This window comes from Artibeus jamaicensis, unplaced genomic scaffold (assembly GCF_021234435.1).
Source record: "Artibeus jamaicensis isolate MK-2021 breed Jamaican fruit bat unplaced genomic scaffold, CSHL_Jam_final scaffold_847, whole genome shotgun sequence".
NCBI classification, from domain to species: Eukaryota; Metazoa; Chordata; class Mammalia; order Chiroptera; family Phyllostomidae; genus Artibeus; species Artibeus jamaicensis.
In genome coordinates, this window is record NW_026522057.1 from 26,741,826 (window position 1) to 26,757,596 (window position 15,771).

The window sequence follows — 15,771 nt, forward strand, 5'->3', positions numbered from 1 at the left end:
AGCAGATACCAGGGCCACGCAGGGGGATTTCTGTGTTTTGACTCAGAGCAATAGTCTTTCAAATTAAACCAACACAGGCTACGGGGCAGTCATGAGGAAAGCCCCTTGGAAACAGTGGGCGGGGCAATGGCTTCTGCCAGGGGAGGGGGAGGGAAGAGGGCTGAGGACCGGCTGGTGGCGGGGGAGAGGACAGGAGGGCAGGGTGCCCCTGGCCAGTGGGTGCCGCCCAGGGGTTCCCAGGCCACCCCCCAGTTCTCACACTGGGCCCTCTGGCCCCGTCCTCCCAGGCAGCCCACCCACCCGGGCCATGGGCCGTCAGTGACCCCGGGGGATCAAGGTGCCATCTCGCCTTCCCAGCCATCCGGTGGCCTGTGGCCACACTGTTCCAGGGGTGGTTTGGGGTAACTGCTCGGGCACCACCCACTGACTTCCTGGGGGCCCATCAGGCAGCTCTGAGTGCTCCACAGGTGAAGTCTGGTGGCCTCACAGCCTGGGGTAGAGGGACGGGCCCCGAAAAGTGACGTGAGCAGTGCCGGGACTCACCGTGGGGAGGGGCTTCATTGCCCGAGGCACCTCATCCTCACCCACGTCCCAGCCGTCCCAGCCAACCAGGGCAGGGAAGGGTAACTTCGGCCCCACGGAGAGCGGGAGAGCACTCCACCTGACCCCTCCCATGCCGGGCCACCCAGCCACACCCTCGGGGGCTGACGGTGACCTCACGGACCCCAGACTCCTCCTAGCATCTTCTCTGCTCCCCAGCCGAGTCAGGTCAGACAGGAGGACCCAAATACAGCTCCCCTCGAATGTTTATGGAGAAAACAAATTTGACCGCGGGGAACTTGGTGCCAGCCCGGGAAGCAGGGCCACCCAAGTGAAAAGGCAGCCTCCTGGGAGACGGCAGACAGGCTGCTTTTAGAAACATACCCTGCTTGGCCGCCACAAGCCTTAGCCGGCGGCTAAAAGAAGGAAGTGAACGAAACAACTCTCTGGAGAAGACAAGAGAGAGGATGCCGGGGGCAAGGCTAATGACAGACTTTGACTCCGCCACCCAAATTTGTCCAGACGGCCCTCTGAGGAGCAGGGCATCGCGAAACGCTCAAGGGGCCTTGCAGGAGGGAGCGGGGGGAGGTGCCAGGCTCTGTGCCCAGCTGTCCTGGGGTCCTGAGTGTCCCCACCCTCCCCACTGGCCTCCACCCAGAGCCCCCCCAAAATGGTGGCTGCCTAAAACTGTCTGATGGCTGCTCATGAAACACACAGGTGACCCTAGAAGCTCACTGAGTGCCCACTACAGGCCAGTGTCAGAGGGCCCCCTCAGGGACAACTGAGACAGGACAGTAAGAAGCCAGAAATATTCCTTGGTGAGTGGAATAGGGAAACTGAGGCAGAGGGCTGCACACAGTGGCTGAGCAGCCAGGAGCAGACAGTCATGGGGGGCGGGGGTCAATAGGGTAAACTCAGAAAACAAGGACGTCACCCCCAGGGTGGCCTTTCCTCCCCAGAGACAACGTCCAGGCCTCGGCTGCAGTTCAGCCGCAGGCCCAGCGAAGCAGCAAAAATCAGGTGGGAGACGCCAGGACCAGACGCAATGACTGAAGACCCCCTACGCTGGCACTGACCAGTCAGTAGAGACCAGGACCCTGCAAGGCCACACCTGAAGAACTGACAGGTGTTCCACTGAACCCTCCCCCGAGACCTCCCCTAAGATTCCTGCCTGCAGGAGAGAGGTGAAAACCTCGGGACAGTCCCCTTCCCCCTCTCCTTCTCCCTCTTCTTCCTCACAGACACTCGTCTCCTAAACTTTAAGGCAAAAGGCTGCTGGCAGCTTGTCCTGGCTGACCCCCTGAACCTGCCCCCAAAGCCCCCTTTTCCCACTTCCCGGTGAGCAAAGGCAGTGTAGCCTGGGCTCTCCTGTTGCTTCTTCGATGCTGAGCCCTCCTTTCTGTCACTGTCCCCAGCTTTCATAAATGTCACAGTCACCTGGACGCGTGTTGTGAGATCTGCCCTACACGAAGTCAAGCGCTCACAGGTGGCAGCCGGCTCGAGGCAGCGCCATGCAGGGCCGGGCCCCTGTGCGGGAACACGGTGATGGAATCTCTCACAGAAAAGCGTTTTGTGGCCTGGTTCTGACTACCTTTCTGGCCTCACCCCCCACCGCCCTCCCTGGCACAACACGCAAAAGCCGGGAAGGCAATGCACCGTCCCCGACAAGCGGGGGCCGGCATCCGGCTGCTCTGCCAGCACCTGGCTCCTCCTGTTCTGGTGATGTACCTCGATTCGGACGTGGGGGCCTCCTTCTTCCCACTCCCGGCCCTGGGCCGTGGCCCTATTCTCTCCTGGCTCTGGGGGCAGTGGGGACACACCTCAGTCCACAGTGCCCCCCCACCCCCTCCGGAGAGTGAGAATGCAGGCCAGAGCCCATCCTGGACGTCCGTTTCACTGGCCTTCTGAGGAGGCCAAAACAAGGAAAGCAGATGCTCAAATAGAGAGAGAGGCCATTGCCAACGCCAGGGTTTGAGCCTCTGGATCCAGCTGTGCCTGCAGCCCCTTTTTAGCTGCGTGCAGCTCAGCATACCCATCACATGGGTAAGGCCGTCTAGATGGGGCTTTCTGTCCCTGACAACTGGAAATGTCCTACCTGACTCACAGCCAAGCTTTTAAAGACTTCGCTTTTTTGCTGCTGCTGTTTCTCCCACGTGGAACTTCTGGCTCCCTTCTTAGGCGCCTTCCCAGGGAGACTCTGACCCTGGGCTCGGGCTCCCTCTGGGCAGCTGTCCTGACCTCCCCACAGTACCATTTAGATGCCTCCATGCTGTGTCCTTTCAACACCTGTGGGTGCTTTCCCAGGTCTGCGGGGCCCCTCATTCCTTGAAAACTCAGTCCTGGAGTGTGGCCACAGTTCACTCCTACATACCCCAAACTGTCCCTAGTGTGTCAGGCCGGCCAGTGTCTAGACAGCAGGGGACAGCCAGCCCCTTCCCTCCATTGGAGCTGGCTGCTTGTTCCTGGAAAACCCCGAGTCAGCGGCTAGAAGCTGCACTCTGGGGTCCCAACTGCCCCCCACTGCCCGCCTGGCACAGACCTGTTCAGGAGGCCCCTCCCATCACAGCCCCTCCCTGCCGCCCCGCCCACTCAGTTTTCCAAGAAACAATGTGTCTGGTCTGGATCAGACAATGCTGGCCCCGAGACACACACTGCAGACTTGTCCCAAACATGACCGTCTGGCCGGGTGTCAGCTCTATCTAAGAGGTCAGGGGTCACAGGAGTTATCATCGCTGTGAGCCGTGGCTCCGAGGCAGTCGGGCCTGTTCCCAGGGAGAGCCTGGGCCCCTCCCCCCACGGGAGCCACACAAGGTTCCCTTTATGGGAAGGAGGCAGCCAGGCACAGGCAGTTTCAGCCTCAGGGAAACGCAGGTTTGGGTTCTCTCCTCGGGCACAACCGGGCCTTTGTTTTCGCTTTGCCGGTCCCCACCATGTGGGCTGGGCTCCCTGTGGAGCACGCAGCATCCAGGACTTAAGCCCCTCCAACCATCCCTTCCGAGGCTGGGCACAAAGAGATACCACGGAGGACAGCGAGGGACATGCACCCCACACTGAATGCAGCCCATGTTTCCCACCAAAACCTCACAGAGGCAAGTCCTACTACGTGTTGAGCAATGGAATCGACATGGAACCTGCTGTAGGGGTGGGTGACCCATGTGACGACAGCTACTCAGGGTACAATTCACTGATGCAACGAGTCACTGGGAGCCCCACTGTGCGCCTGCCGTGGGGAGAACAAAGTGCTGCCCCCCTGAGCCCTTTGCAGCTGCATCAGACATGTCCACTGGTTGAGAAAAGCATCAACGTGTGATTGATCGTCAGGAATTTGGTCCCTTTACTTTGGCACACAAAACAGATATGGCCTAAAAAAACCTAGGAAAAAAAGAAATGAAAAAACAAAACAAAACAAACAGGAATTGGGACCAAATGGAGTAACCAGGATGCCCCATTAAAGGTTCGGAGCTCGAGTCCAGGCGGCCAAAGGGAGACAGTGACAAGCCTGCATGTGACCCCCTCTGTGGAGTCTGTCTCCTAGTTCTTCTTCTTGCAAGAAAAGTCCCCCTGATTTCCCACTGGCCTCCAGGGGAAGGGTCTGGGAGGGAGGGAGGGAGGGAGGGAGGGAGGGAGGGAGGGAGGAGGCCCGCGGTCCCATGGGGCTTGGCCCCTGCCATCTGTGAGCGTCTCAGCAGAAACCAATTCCTCGGCTCCCAGAGAGCCCGGCTGCAGAGAGGGTGTCAGCAGTGTGGACCGGACACTGTCTCCCTGCAGCCCAGGAGGCCTTAGAGGTCTGCAAGGGCCCCTTCCCCAGATTCTGCCCAGCCTGGGCTCTCGGCACCTGAGACACGGGGGCAGCCGAAACCACCCCCCCGGACGAAGACAGATCAGGTGTTCTCCCTTCTCTGCTTCATGCACCTGCGCATTCCCTGAAGACTGAAGATGAAGCCCAAATTAAGCCCCCCGTTGCAGACAGGGATCCTGGCCCAAGTGAGGGGCAACGCAGCCCAGCACTGAATTCCGGGCACCAGCAAGGTGGCAGCGTGGACCTTTGGGGCCAACCTCGGCGCCTAGGATACACAGTGTCTTGCGAAATCCACTGTGCTCTCTGCCAACAGGCCCCGAGGGGACAGGTCCCCAAAACCAGCCAGGGAAGAAACGGAAAACCCCAGCAATTCTGTGGAAGAAACATCTGGGGTGGGGGGCGGAGAGGGGCCAAGTCCAGCTGCCAGCCCCCCTCGGTGCTGGGCCAGTCTGTCCCCTGCAGACAGCTAAAGCTGCCAGCCCAGCCAGGGTGCTCCACAGAGAGGAAAAGGTCGGATGCTCAGACAGAGGGTCAGGAGTGTGGATTTCCCCGTTCAAAGATGGCACGCAGAAGGAGGGGCGGCCGGCAGGACCAGTCGCTGGAGGCCAGAGCCGGGGAGGGGCGGCCGCCCTGCTGCCAGACACTGACTGCCCCTCCACAGTCAGCATCAAAGAGTGACGGCCAGACACTGTCACCACGGGGAAGGTCACATGTCGGTCAGTGCCGCCGGCACGGGAAGGGAGTGACCTCTTTCCAGGGCCCATTCAGGAACCTCCCTGCAAGCCCAGACGTCTGACGCAGCCAGACAACAAAGGGAAGGGGAGCTGGGTGGGCCGAGGTGTCTGCATGTCCGGCAGGGCGCTCCCCTCCATCACGGGGGCCCTCCGCCGACCATCAGGGTGGCCACGGAGGGGCCGAGCGTACTCTGCCATTTACACCTTGCACTGGCTTCCCTGACCCTCCAGAATGTTCTGCCAATTTCCAGCCTGGTGGACCCAGAGGTGTTTCCAGCCTCCCAGCCCAGGACCCCGCAAGCCCACGACATCTCCCCAGCAAACGTGCCGTTTCTCATACGGCTCTGAGGCACCCTCGGCACACGGGGCTGCACTCCGACCCCCTTCTCGGTCAGCCCGCAAGCCAGAACTGTTGAATCCTTCTTGACGACACACACCGGGCAGACTCGCCATCAAGACTCCGTTGAAAACCTGTGAGCATTGGTGGCAGGCATGGGCTTTGGAATGGGCGGCCCTGGGCTCTAATCCCAGCTCTGACCCGTCCCTGGCTATGACCTGAGATTTTCTGGGGGGCCTCAGTTTCCCCATCTGCAAAACGAGGACAATGACCACATCTGTGTCACAGAGGTAAATCCACATGTGGTTTTAAGGGGAGACGATGCTGGTGCACACGCATCTCAGTGTCTGGTTCACGCTGAGTGTGCATCAGAGAAGCTACAGAGGCAAGCCTGAGACAGAGAAGAGGGACTCAGCCCCAGGGATCTGGATCCTTAATAAAGAGCCTATCCGGGCCCTTCCCGTGTGGGGGATTGGGGGAAGCAGGCCTTGAACCCCCACCCAGTGCTGTTCCCCGTGTGAGGGACCTACAACAGACACATGGTGGCCGCCCCTCACCTTCCGGGATGAGAGGCCGTAGCCAGTAAATGGACGGCAGAGCCCCGAGGGGGCTGCACATGGCAGGCCCTCAGTCAACGGTGCCCAGCGGCACTGATCTCGCTGCTGCAGCTGCTCGCCCCAGCCCCACTCTGCCCAAACACTGCCCCCCAGGCACCCGCTGAAGCCGAACGAGCCCCTCCCTCAAACTCAGCGATGCCCGGGGGCCAGTCTCATGCTCCCGTCCTGTCTCTCGTGACTCAGCTTGAGTCACATCTTTACTTCCTGGAGTCAACGGCAGGTTACGGCGACAATCGGGACAAGTTACTAAAAAACGGTGACCCTTCTTTCCCACAACGGGTCTCAGATGTGAAGAAATGCAGCCTCCACCGGCTGCCGGGCCTGCGTCCCTCCCTGGGTCGTCGGCTTCTCAAACAGCTCTATCACTTTTTTGGCTGCACATCATGTGTTCGCTGAAGGTCTGCGCAGGTGGCCTGCTGAAACACCTCTCTGTGGGTCCCACGGTGATGACGGGCAGGTCAGGGCAAGTTTGGATAAGGTGGCACGGGGTCTGCCCTCTCCCAAGAAGGGGCCCCGTGGTGGAGGCCACCAGAGCCACGCAGGATGTGTGGGCTTTCACACGCACGCTCCCTTGTAACAGGTCCCAGCCTCCCCTTGCACGCACCACTAGCCCAGAAACGCGACACAAAAGAATCGGCGGAGCCCAAGGAATGTAAATGCTGAAGGCCCCTGCCGCCATGCTCTGCAGACTAAACTAAGGTTCCAGAGCCTTTGTCATTTTGGTGGGGGGGGGGAGGCCTGGGGGGAGGAGGTGCAGAGGGAGACAAGCTGTCTCCAGCACTGTACCTCCACAGCCACCTGTTGCGGTTGCAGTCCATGGCCTTGGCCTGGCCAGTGGCTCAGACCCGCAGGGGTTCGGAGACAGGATCAGAGCAGCAGAGAAGCCAGATGCCCATCGTAAAAGGGGGCGGGAGGCCTTCCACTAGAGCCTGGGGGAGACCCCTCCTGGTCACACTAACTTTTCCCATAATCCCGTCCCACTAAAACTAGCCTCCAAAATAGCAGCGATGAAAATGAAAAGTCCCCCACAAGGAAACAAGAGATACAGAGTCCAGCCTCCAAGTCACCTTCGGAAGGGAGGTCCTGGTCAGCCTCCACGGGAGGCAGACCCCCGGGAGTGCGGTCAGACCCTAAAGCCGGGATAAAGTGGTGGCTGAGGAACTCCCGGCTACTCCGGTCCTTCTGTGGGTCAGGCACTGTCCTAGGCTCAGGGGCTGCTGGACGAGGGAGACGGAGCCCCTGCCTCATGGAGACAGACAGTCAACAGACAGCCACGGGCTACGAGCTTTGACCAGCTATGAGCTGGGTCAAAGATGCTAACTTTTCCATTGTCACGAAGAGGCTGGCTACCTCATTCATTCATTCATTCATTCAACAAGTTCCCACCAAGCCCCCACATGTCCTGGCCACTCTGCTACACAGGCACCGGGGCCCAACAGTGACAACCAAGGTCTCTGCCCTGGAGGGTGTCTCAGTGACCCCAGCAAAAGCTACAGGTCTTCCACGGGGCCACTGATCCCTTACACACCCGCAGCAGGCACCGAGCCCGGGGACCAGCCCCAGCTCCGGGTCTCTACCTCCCTCAGTGCCGCAGGGTGCATCCACTTCTCCTGCTCTACTGCCTGAAATGCTTGCCAAACAGAACAGGTGGGTGCGTGCTTCCCCCAAGTACCAAGGATAAAACACCAAGCAAGCCCACTGTGTATACATCACCCCAGCAATTACGCGCTCCAGAATGCCGGGGTGAACGGGCTCTCCAGGACCCCCAACCCAACGAGGGAGCAGGGACCCCCCACATCTGCATATACCTGAGGCAGCGCCAGGGGAGGAAAGGCCAGAGGAGATTCAAGCCATCGGGCCGGGGTGGAGGGGTACTGCGGGTGGAATAAAGACAGAGACACACCTGCCACTGCAGAGGGAGGTTCTGCCCAGAGATGACAGTGGCCTGTTCTCACCCCAGCCTGTCTTGTTCTTGCTGCAACCTCCCTCCCCAGAACAATGCTGGCACCTCATAGGTGCTCAGGAAGCGTTTGCAGGAGGAAGTTCTGCTGGGAACATTTAAGAGGAAGGCAAAGAGAAACCTAAGGTGGGGGTGGGGACCAGAAACAGAGGGAAGCAGACACCAGCCTGGAACAGGGGACTCTGGCCCTGTCCCCTGAGCAGGTACATCTGGCTGCCACAATCAAAGTCACTGTGTTCAATGGGCTCGAATGTATGGAGCCCTTCCTCCCTTCTGAGGACAGCGTCCTGCCTCTGACCCCAGGACCAGGAAGGCAGGTGGCTGGCCGGCCCAGGGCCAGGCCCAGCCAGGGTCCTTCCGGAAGGTTTAGGGCTGGCTGCTTGCAGACAGGAAAGGCAGGGAGCAGCTTCCCACCCAGGGACCAGTGGGTGTGGACTCGGGAGCTCACTCAGAGCGCTGTCCTGTCGCTAGCCACCGGGCTGGACGGTACTTTGAAACTCTACCCTTCAAGACGTGGCCTTACCAATACCACCTCCCACCCACACCACACTGGCCACCCCAATCCAACTCCCACCGGCCCCTTCCTGGCCCCTGTGGCTGCCCCTCCCCGAGCCAGGAGGACACCTGGGGCTGCTCCCTGGTAAGGCCCCTCCTCTCTCAACAACGGCTGTGCTTCACGCAGCCCCTGACCCAACACCATCCCCCCCGTTTCCTCAACTGGGCTTCAGAGGGGAACAGTAGCGGTCCCGTGTCCTGAAGGGGTGGGGGCAGAGCGGCAGGCCCCCAGGACCTGGCCTCTCCTCCTGCCCTACCATGTGAGTCTTGTGCCCATTTTTATAGATGTGGAAACTGAGGCTCAAAGAGCCCCAGCGATTGTCCGGGGTCCAGGTCAGAAGCTCTAACCAAAACTCATGGCCCTCCCAGGACATTGGAGTCTGATAGAGGTGGGGGCCCTTGGGGGACAAAGAAGAGCACGACAGGAAGGCCTTGTGGGCCACAGGTGAAGGGTGCTGCCTTGGTCCCCCTCCTGCTCCCTCGGCCTCAGGCAAGGCCTACAGGGTCAGGGGGAAAAAGCAAAGGGGCAGAGGCCAGAGGGGACAGATGGCAGAAACAGCGCAGACCCAGGAGGGACCAGAGTGGGGGTGGCAGCTGAGGTCCGAGGGTACCCCCAGTCGAGGAGGTAGGGGTGCATCCGTGTCTCTGGCTGCCCAGGTCCACCCTCACCCCTCATCCCTCACCCACTGTCGGCCCAGACCCCGCACCCTGCCCCCCTCATCAGGCCACAGGAAATGCCATCCCTCCCAGACTGGAGCTTCCAGAACCTAAGCCTTGCTTCCCCGACCTGCCTGGCAAGGGACAGTGAGCACAGCTGTTTCCTGTGGTCCGCACCTGTCTGGCCAAGGAGCCCAGACTGTCCAGACACTTCCCCTGGCCCCCAGGGGACTAGAGTCAGAGCCCGCAGGGATCCTGGCCACTCCGGGGCCGGCCCCAGGCTCTGGGCACTTCCAGAAGAGCCTGGTCTTTCAACCCCCCTGAGGCAGTGGTAGGACCGGGGCTCCCCCCGGGTCTTTGCCCATCTCCTGGTTTCCTGTCTGTGTGCCCCACAAGGCCACCAGAGCAGGACGCAGCCCGGCACACAGAGGTTCTAGCAAACACGTGGAACAAATGGAAGGTCAGAGAAGGAAAAGTGCCACCCAAGGAGCTTGAGGACCTGCGGAGCTCAGAAAAAAGAAAATAAACTGGTTCCCTGGCCACAGGAAATCTGTTGCACAGAACTTCGAAACAATCTTTTCCCACCTAGTGGCCTAAAAATCCCTCCCACGTCCCACCCCCACACTCTTCTCCCAGATACCTAAACGGAAAATCCTGGAGTCATACTGATTTTTACCATGATGTTTATTAAGGGCTTACTACACGCCAGGTACCATCTAAGTACCTGGAGGTTCTGCACATACATGTGCCCTGCCACCAGTGACAGGGCTCTTCCCTTCCTCCCCACCCCCAGTTCTTACATATCTGAAGGTCCAGCTTCAATGTCACCTCTTCCAGGAAGCCTTCCTGGATTCACCTGCTGGCCATAAACCCTTATCCTCATTAAAATCCTCCAGAACTCCAATTATCTTTCATCCTATTACCCTCCGCCTAAAATGATCTTGTTTGAGATTTTCCTGTCTATGTGCTCTCTTCCCTTCTAGAAAGCACAGGAAGCAAGCTCTCCAAGGCCAGGATTAAGGATGACAAATTCCAAGGCATGTTCCCTCCCCAGAGCAGGAAGGAAAACAGAAGGTGAGGCCCCTCTCGATCCCAGTTCTGGGAGGGACTGCCCCAGATAGCTCACCGACATCAACCCCTTCCATTCATGAAGTACTCCTTGCCCACCCCCAGTACACAGTTGGGAGACTGTGCCCGGGTCTCGGAGGTAGGAAGTACCAGAGTTACACTCCAGCCACCTCCCTAGCCAGGCCCCTCGCTGCTCCAGCCGCCACACGCAGACCCCACACGGCTTCTGGGGCAGCCTCCTCCGGAGGATAAACCCACGAACCAGATGCTGCGCAGGACAGACCGCCTGCTGTGCTCTGAATGGTGCGTGGGCTCTAAGATGCCCACGTACGCCCAGTGACGGCCCCAAGCCCCCCAGCGCCTGCGCCCCCACAATGGGCATCGTGGAGACCCCAGGACCCTGCTCAACGCTAACACCCAGCCCTGCTCTGCTGGGCCAGTGCCCACCCAAACCAGCAGCCTGCGCACATCACCTGGCTGAGCCTATGAGGGGAGACATACATGTGCACGCACACACACACACTCAGCCCCCCATTGTCCCCTGGCGACTGCCTGCCTCTCACTTCCCCCCCAGAATTGAAGGTGCCTGAGGGCACCACTGTCTTCAACTCACCTAAAGCAGGCAGCCCGGCTGGTGGGGCAGCAGGAAAGTGTCTCCTTCCCAGTTCAGTTCCCCTGGGAGGGGCTGTCTCACCTGGTACCTTCCTCTTTCCCCCAAGATCCCCCTCCCCTGCCCTGCTGGGCGAGGCTGAGTCGGGAAGAACACAGGGCCACGGTTCCCTCTGCAGGACCCGGTGGCCGCTGCACCTCCCTAACCTTCCGCACCCGGTCCCCACTTATAAATGACTAAGCGATTTCCACCTCGGAGCCTGCCTGCCAAGAGGCCCCGCTGGCTGCAGAACTCTGCACCAGGATGCACGGAGTCGCAAGCACTAAAACCCATAATTGGTGAGTCCTCTTCTTGGGAAAGAAAACCCCCTCCATGTTTTGTTTTGTTTTGTTTTCCCCTTAAATGAAACAAATCCACCCACGTAGTTACTGGAAACTCGAGCATGTGAAACTGAACCGTTGGCAAAGAGAATTAGTCAGCAACATCGTGAGCAGAGGTGCGGCCCCTCGGCCCCCTCGGTAGGTGGAGCGGCCCCAGCACTGGAGGTTCCCGTGCAGGAGGGGAGCATGGCCTCCACCACACTGCAGGGGACGCCTGGGCACGGATCGCAAGGAGAGGCCTCGCCCGTCCCATGGGCAAGTTCGCCTGCATCAGGTTAAGGGTGAGATGTGGTGCCCGGGTCACCACAGGTGATGGTTCAAAAGCCCAGCTCGGGAATCTGACCCTCATTCAAAGAAATCCACACCATCCTCTGAGTTGATCCTCTCTGAGCCTCGGTTCCTCAGCTGGAAGATGGGGACACCAGAACCTACCAGGTGCCTCATCGGGATCACCAGACACCCACCTGAAGCACTGCGTGCCCGGCACCCAACAGGCAGCCATGGACACCGACGTCTGCAGGGGAGCCAGGCGCGTGGGGCTGTCTTAGGGCCGGTGCTGCAGAGCTCTGACCCCAGGGGGCAGTGAGCGGAATTTGCTGAGTTGGCTTCCACCCTCCCGCTGTCCCTAGGACACCGCGAGGTCAGGTGGGGAGCAGCCCCAGCCAGGCATCAGTGAGCACAGCTCTAGTCCCAGCAGTGCCCTGAGCCCCAAGCTAAGTGACCCCACTGAGGTCCTTGACCTTGTCCTTCTCATCTGTACTCGGAGGGCACAGATATTTAATAATGTGTTGTTTACTTTAAAACAAACAAGAAAAAAACCAACGAAGTTATTCATCACCATTTTTTAAAATTCCGGATTCCCGGTTTCTCTCAGGGGGAGAAAGAAATGGACGCTATTCGTGTCCTGGGCGCTACTCCTCCAGGTAGGAGAAGCCACTGCCTCGCACAGGACACACGGTTCCACTTTGGCACAGTCCCCCCACTGGCCCCCACACCCCACAGCTCCCCACCAGCTGCTCATTTTGCACCTTCTTCCGGACACCTCGAGGCATTTGAGTTTGTGACCCAGTTTAAAACCCTAATTTTATGTAGGAACATAACATTAGCCACTTTTCCCTCGAAATAATTCACAGGAAGTGTCCCTCGGGGAGGTAATTAAAGTCTGACACTTCAGACTGATTCTTCTTGCAGAAAAACAAGGCAGTGTGAGCAGACCTACGCCCCGGTCTGGCCGAGGGAGACCCGGTGATAAGGCAGTCATTTTCTGATTCTTCCTGTGGTTCACTAGACAAAGACCAAGCAGGTGTCGGGGGTGCTGCCCTTCATTTCTCCAGCCTCCGTCCTCCGCCTTCTCTGGGTCTTTCCCTCTGGACACACGGAAGATGGGCAGTGGGCGTCGAGATGCCCCCTTCAGGAGGGTCCAGGACAGCTGCCCACAGCACGAGACGCCCCCAGCTCCCGCAGCTCGGCCCTCCGTTTGGTTTACTGGGGGGCCGGGGAGGCAGGGTCCAGAGGACACAGCCAGATCTACTCACAGCCCGCCAGAGATACAGAAAATGTCAAGTGGACATGGGAGAGCATGTTCAAGCTGTCCTGGTCACTCCTGAAGGGAGAAACACAGGATTCGGAGCCTCCAGTCCCATTGCCTCTGCAGTGACATATGGTTCGTCCAGCCTCCACTGCAGGCCTGCTCAGGGCTGGCCGCCGAGACATGACAGGGGCACACGCGCCCAGAGCACCCGGTGCGATCCATCACACCTGTATGACAGAGCCGACCTGTGCGGTAGCCCTGTGGCTGCTACCTTCTGACCCACCCTATCCTCCCCAGATCACGAGCCATGATCTGGGCTCAGAGGCCATGCAGTGTGGTAACTCAGAGCACAGGCTGGGTCTGTGTCCAGCTTGACTTCTCGGCTGGGTGATCCCAGCCCAGCTATTTGATTTTCGTGCTTCGGTTTTCCCATCTGTAAAATGGGCATACTGAGCCACACCCAGCAGAACTCTCAGCAGGGATGAAAAAGCTCATGCGTGGGAAGTGCCAGGAACAGGGCCCGGCACACAGAGAGGGCTCAATGAATCTTAAGTGAACAGGTCTAAACCCAGAAGGAAAAGGTGGCCCATGTGCACAGGTCCTCCAGGGACACAATGGCCTTGGGCCTAGCTTGGGACAACCAGCATGCATGGTCACTGGCCGCCTTAACTTTACACCCTCCACCTGCACTGCCCTTCAGCAGGTGCTTTCCCAAAGTGCTCTGCTTCACCGTGAGGCAGACAAAATGCGAGACGGTGCAGTCCTCACGAATGCAGCCTGGGAGCTGCTCCCCCAGAAACCCCCATGACCACCCCTGCCTGCATGGCTCCCGCACTGATGGGACTAGGGCCACTGCCTGCCCCGCCCCCAGGGCCCCGCCCCGCCCCCAGGGCCCCGCCCACACAGACAGCAGGCTTCAGGGCTGAGAAGAAATGTAGCCTAGGATGGCGCAGTGGGCTGCCCGGCTGTGCATGGTGACAAAAACCCATCCAAGTGGACATTTGCCATGGGCGGCAGGCGACTTATTCTGCTAGAAATAAATCCTACCTTCATTCCTGCTGTTTCTACTCTGAACCTCCAAGAGAGCAAACCACTGCTCCCCCACTCATTCATAAAGGCCGGGTACTACCTGCTTTGTTCTAAAAAATACGGGGGAAACAGTAACACCGAGACAAGCCCTCTCTGGCCTCGGGAGGTTCTGCTTGGTCTAAACACAGCTATTTCATCTGGCAGGGATTGAAGTGAGGTTCAGCTGCAACAGGACATTCCCCATGGATGCTCCAAACCCACCTTCGCAGGAAGAAAACATGGATCACAACCCACACCCCAAAATCTGGTGGCTAAAGCCACATGGCGCCTAAAGCCACATGGTGCCTGACACCAAGCGGCTCTGGGAGACCCATCATGGATGCTGCTGGTTTACCCTGCTTTTGACCTGTATCTATTCCTGCCAGCTACTGAAGCATTTTGGGGAGAAGGCTGAGGCAGGAGCAGGCAGGGGAAGACAACCCCCAGTCTGCCTCCAGGAGAGTGGCCCCCAAAGCTTGCTTTCAGCAGTTCAAATGATTTCTCCATTAAATTAAGCCTTATACAGAATTCTACCCCCTAAAAAAATATGAAGCTCACAGTCAGACTGCTCTGGTTCAGATGGCCTGTCTTGCCCCTCTGGCCGGGCTGCGGAGGTGGCGTCCACACGCCTGCTCCCCCCCGAGCCTGACCCAACTTCTGGGGTTCCCGCAAAGCTCACTGCCCCTGGTCAGAGCTGACTAGGTAACCAGACGTGGTTTGAACCCCCAGAGCACAAGAGCCCCAACTGACCGTTTCTTGGACTTCGGTGCCTTCCCTAAGCCCGATCTTTCTGCAACGGAGACGGTCCGTGCACCTGGACGAGACGGCCGAGGACTGGTACCCATGGCACAGGGCGATTAAGAAGCAGGGCGATGAAGAAGGGGGCCTCCCCACGCCAGTCTCAGCTCCTGCACACGCTCAAAATTTTCCATTAAAAAAACACCCGTAAACACTACAGCAAAGCAAAACCTCTGTGGTGGTGAGACACCCTCTGGCGCGGGGGGAGGAACCCCCGTCGTGGCTCAGGACTCAGCTCAGACATGGTGGCCTCCCGGGCCGGGGCTGTCTGGGTGTCTCGGCGCGGGCACCGAGACGGCCCAAACAGAGTGGGCATTCACGGAATACTGGCTGGATGATGAAGGAATTAAAAAAAACACACACACCTCTACCCTGAGCTGTCTAGACGCCCCGAGTGTGACTCGACAGTCAGGGCAACAGGCTTTCAGGGACCCCAGGGGGCAGGCGGGGGGAAGAGGGACCTGCTGGCACAAATGGTTAAAAACCGGCCAAAGAGGAAGGATACAGCTTGAAGGAGGGGAAACCCTGCCTTTTGAATATCACCTCTCTCCAGAGACAGGAAGTTTTGTGAAAGGGACTGACATTTACATGTAATTGAACACAATTAGAACACATTTCACACTAGGGTCGCTCCTTAGGATGATTTTCCAAGCTTCGCAAATGCTGGGTGACTTTCCTCATTATAGCTTGTTAAAACTGTCAAACTGAGAAGACCATCAGAGAAGCAAGAACCCTCCCGGGCACCCCCATCCATTTTCAAAGTAATTAAGCAGTGACTTTTCAATTCCCAGGTCTTCCTGACCTACCCAGGGGCTCATCCCTCAGAAATCCACGGCAGTGCCCTCAAGAACTCGCCTTGCACAAAAGCTGCCATGCTCTGAATCCTGTGTAACCTCGGGGTCGCTGGAGACTCCCTGGAATCTACCTGAGAGGCGTACCCACCAGCATGTCCCGCATGGCCTGCCAGAAGTGGGTGCAGGGCCGTCGGGGGAAGTCTCCAGCTCCCCCTGCCCCTGGAAAGATTCAGAGCCACAAGGCGGCCCCGCCCCAGCCAGAAACCCCAGCCTCAGTCAGACTCAGCTGAATCGCCCAGTGGACGGTTAATGACCAGCCAGGA

The 15,771-nt window shown here is 58.9% G+C and overlaps 1 protein-coding gene across 1 annotated transcript in view; it reads right to left on the reverse strand.

Annotated features, from left to right (window-relative positions):
- Positions 1-15,771, reverse strand: part of SPSB1 (splA/ryanodine receptor domain and SOCS box containing 1) — a 57,353-nt gene that overhangs the window by 31,989 nt on the left and 9,593 nt on the right. The window lies entirely within an intron of this gene.